Source organism: Tupaia chinensis, unplaced genomic scaffold (genome assembly GCF_000334495.1).
Source record: "Tupaia chinensis unplaced genomic scaffold, TupChi_1.0 Scaffold000161_3, whole genome shotgun sequence".
NCBI classification, from domain to species: Eukaryota; Metazoa; Chordata; class Mammalia; order Scandentia; family Tupaiidae; genus Tupaia; species Tupaia belangeri.
Window position 1 is genome coordinate 409,742 of NW_006159634.1, and position 4,797 is coordinate 414,538.

Below are 4,797 nucleotides of genomic sequence, written 5' to 3' on the forward strand. Positions count from 1 at the left end.
GGAGGCAGACTGCCCGAAAGAGCGTCTTCAGAAACGATTTCCAACACCCCGAGAGGTGATGCAGAAAAGATATTGAAGTAGAAATAAAAATAAGATACTCAAGAAAAAGAGAGGAGGGGCCAGCAGGTGGTGTGGTGTTTACGGGCCCTGGAATCCCATGTGGCCAACAGTGGTTCAAGTCCCAGATCTGGCGGTTTGCTTTCTGACCTTGTCTCTCACTCTGTCCTTCTCTGGTCAAATTTAAATAAATAAATAAATAAATAAAAATTTAAAAGGAAAAAGAAAAAGGGAGGGACACTCAGGTAATAAAAAAAGACTCCTGAAATTTACAAAAACAAAATAAATGGCAGTTGAAATGTAAAACTCAGTAAAAAGACTGGAACGTTTGTATATTAAACACATATATAGAAATCTGTGTTTTAAATGAACTTCTGTTACTGCTTCAAAGGAGAAAAATGTTATCTGTATAAATACATACATATTTATACTTATGAAATGTTACATCTATAAAATCTTCAAACTGTATATGTACATGTGTGAGAAAAGTTTGAGAAAAGGAAAATTGGAAGAGTAAGACAACTATGGAGGAGAGTCTCAACACTGCTCCTAGCGCTTTTTGCAGAAAGTAGCAACATTTCAACGCTTCGGACGCCCATGTCTGTGGATTTTGACTCTGTTCTAGACACCCAGTGGAGGAGTGCTTGTTCCAGCAGGACTGCCACAGAAACAAGTGACCAGGGTGGAAATCTATGGCTCTGTGGCCGTCTAGGGGGGAAGTACTCCTCAAATCAGAGTCACCCCCTCTGTCAGGGCAAACCCTCGGCCCTGGTCACAGGATTAAAGGGAAGGGGGTCGGGCGTCATCAGCCCCCTGGCTGCTGCCCTTGGTAGCAGCGTCACCCCAGTGGAGAGCCTCTGGCAGAGAGGGAGGACACGGGAGGATGCTGTCAGGGGGCTAAGCCGCAGCCCAGGAGCAGCAGGGACAGAAGGCAGTGCAGTTGGGCGCAGGGAGGAGGGCAGCAGGGCGGAGTGCGGAGGTGCAGCCGAGGAGTAGACCGAGCAATGTGGGTGACAGGAGCCGGGAGAGTGGGAGATGGACACCAGGCACCCCCGTCAGAAGGACGTTCATGGAACCTGCCATATCCTGGCCCCCAACTCCATCCCCAAAGCTGCCCCCTCCAGGAAGCCTTCTCCAGGTGCATCTTGGCCTCCCCCCAGCACTCAGCATGGCCTGGGCAGACTGGCTTTTCTGCCTGGATCTAGCCCCTTGAGAATGGGAGCCTTACACAGGAATTCCAGTGCCTCTCAGAGCATGGGGCTGGCTGCAGTTTGAAAACCTCACTTGCTCCATCTTTTTTTTTTTTTCATCTTATTACTAAATTTGAAGCATTTAACGCAGATGTCTGGGTTGTACCAAATGCGTGCACAGTAATGTCAGTTAATGAAGCTGAGGGACTTCGCTTCCTTCCTCATTTGGCTTGGTGGGAGATAAACGGTTTGTAACTTGCTTCATGGAATACTGAGGAGGCGGTGCTGCCCCAAACATCAGCACGCTTTCCATGGACACTCTCTGGCTTCGGAGCCACGGAAGCTGGCCTGCTGTCACCGCTGCAGTAGACACCGCTCGTGTCCTCAGAACACAGAACCTGTCGCCGAGTCAGCGTCCAGGCAGATAGTGGGTTGGGGAAAGGAGTGTGTTAGAGGCGAGGCTGGAATTCCCTCTTCAGATTAGGGCAGGCGGGGCCGGGCCACAGTCAGTGGGCTACACAGCGTACCTGTGAGTCAGCAAACAGAGAGCAGAAGTGAGATCTCAAAACGAGAAGCTCGAGTAAAACTTGAGCGGAAGCTGACATGGTGTCTGTGCCAATTCCAGTGCCTCTCAGAGCATGGGGCTGGCTGCAGTTTGAAAACCTCACTTGCTCCATCTTTTTTTTTTTTTTCATCTTATTACTAAATTTGAAGCATTTAACGCAGATGTCTGGGTTGTACCAAATGCGTGCACAGTAATGTCAGTTAATGAAGCTGAGGGACTTCGCTTCCTTCCTCATTTGGCTTGGTGGGAGATAAACGGTTTGTAACTTGCTTCATGGAATACTGAGGAGGCGGTGCTGCCCCAAACATCAGCACGCTTTCCATGGACACTCTCTGGCTTCGGAGCCACGGAAGCTGGCCTGCTGTCACCGCTGCAGTAGACACCGCTCGTGTCCTCAGAACACAGAACCTGTCGCCGAGTCAGCGTCCAGGCAGATAGTGGGTTGGGGAAAGGAGTGTGTTAGAGGCGAGGCTGGAATTCCCTCTTCAGATTAGGGCAGGCGGGGCCGGGCCACAGTCAGTGGGCTACACAGCGTACCTGTGAGTCAGCAAACAGAGAGCAGAAGTGAGATCTCAAAACGAGAAGCTCGAGTAAAACTTGAGCGGAAGCTGACATGGTGTCTGTGCCAAGGGGACAGAGACAGGCACGAGGCCACAGGACGGCCACTGGGTGCCCTGAACATGAAGACTTCAGGGGAGCAGGAGCGAGGGCCTCAGAAGAGCCACAGAGCAGCTGGGCCATAGGCAAGGGCGTTTTCCACGGAGCAGCTGCGGCTTGTGGCCAAGACAGCTCGTGGGCATGTCCCTCAGCTGGCTCGAACGTCCATGCGGACTGCCAAGGGCTGGAACAAAACCCACATGTCCACTGATGAGAGGCCATGGGATCGAGGGTGGGCCACCCAGAAGAGCAGCCTGAGCACAGTGTGGAAACGGGAGAGTCCCACCAACATGACCCTGGACGAAAGAGCACGAGAGGGCACAAGGAACTCCAAAGGTTCATGGAGAAAGGGATCCACGTGCGAGGTTATTTTATATGAATCAACAACAACCACAACACTGAAATCGATGCAGTTTTTTCATAATATGCATTTTCTGTAAACTTTTGAAAGACCCTTGCCCACTGACATAATTCCATCTATTCAAAAACAGACCAAACAGAGCCAGGCACTTTAGATTTTAAATACATTGGTAGTTAAACTATAAAGGAAAGTGAGAAGATGATTCGGCCGAATAACGAGGCAGGCAGTCCCTCTGGGGTAGGGATGCAGTGGAGCACACAGGGGTGGTGACCTTCCACTTCTGGGGCGCTGGGGACCAGCGAGGACGTCGTCCACGTGTTTGTGCACTTTTCTTTTTCTCTGTGGGATTTCCTAAGTGTTCTGTAACACGAAAGGAAGCCACACAGACTCTGTGGCCCGCCCCTTCGAGGACTCGGCCTCCTTCCTTGCTTTGCCTGGAACTGTCCGCCATCCTCAAACGACCATCGGGCAGGTCCCCACGGCCAGACTTGCAGGTGTCCCATCAGCAAGTACGTCCCAGGAGCTTCCTAGGTGCTGGGCACTGCGCTTCCGCTGGGGTTTGGGGTTGCGCTCGCGCCCACCGCACCCCGCTAAGCGAGAACATTGCGTGACACGTGATGCCTCCCTTTTCCCACTAGCATTTCTGGGAGCGCCGAGCTGGGTTTGCTCTCATTTTTAGTAGCCTTCCCTATGGTGGGTCTCTGGGTATAATCACTCCCCTCTGCGTTGCTACACAAGCTACGTCTTTACTCCTTGAGCTTTGCAGAGTCGGTCTGCCACCTTTTACTGGAAGCCACTTCAGACCCTTCCCAGTGGCGGCTACGGACGTGAATAGACCGTGGAAAGCCCCGAGCTCGTCCTGACCTGCCCCCTCCCTCCCTGTGCCTGGCCCCTCCCTCCGCCCCCATCAGCCCCAAGCTTGTCCCTTGCTCTCTCCACCAGTCCCCAGCCAGGAGGTGGTGCTCCATCCTCCAGACAGTTTGGGGACACTCTGATTTGTCATGCCTGTCATATTTCCCAATCCTTCAGTCAGAAGCTAACCCCGCGAGCTCTTATCGCCCCAGCCCAGTGCACGCAGACGCAGAGGCCGCATCGAGGTGAGTGATTATGGAGCCAGTGCGGGAGTTAATCCTGGATTTAAGGCTGAACACTTCCTGAGCCAGCAGTGCGGCCGGAGAGGCGCTGCAGAGGCAGAAGCACACTCAAATTCACTGTTTCAAAACACTCTTCATCAGCTCTCATTTGCTGAAAGATATCCTGGGATGAAGTGAGTTTAGGAACCAGGATGATGTTTTTGCTGGGGGAAGAAAAGTTATTTAAAACGTCGCCTCAAAACACCATGCCGAGTCGACCCTGGGCTTGCCTGGAATGCCAGCATCCCTGCTGCCTGCTTTGTCCAGGCCTCATTCCAGCCCCACCTGGCACCTTCTACAGAGGGATTTGTGATACGGTGGGGGCTAGGGAAAAGGAGGCTTCTCCCGCTCAGTGCTCGGTGCGGTAAACCCACGTAGGCATCTTCGGTATGCGACCTGCCAAAGGCCCTGTTCCCTGTACAGCTCCAAGGGCTTCTGGGCCATGTCCAAGACATTATCCAGAGAGAGAAAAATGTCCAGGGAGCTGGGGAAAGGGCCTTAATTATGTGTAGAGCCATTTTCAGTGCGACTGAAACAAGTTTGGGCTGTTCTGGGCGAAGGAGCAGAGAACTTTGTGCTGTGTGAGAAAATGCACAAAGAACAACAGCGTGAAGCCCTAAAAACATGTGCCATTTCAGCAAAAACACAGACCCCCAGTGTTTCTGGTACACTGCACACATGCGCATACACACGTGTACATCTGAACACAGACCACATGCACACTTTATACATACGCATCATCATGAACACACACATATATAACACATACGTGCGTGTGCACACACATAGCACTCGGCCTGAGTGGATGGAAACTTGAAGGTCAGAAAGGGAAAG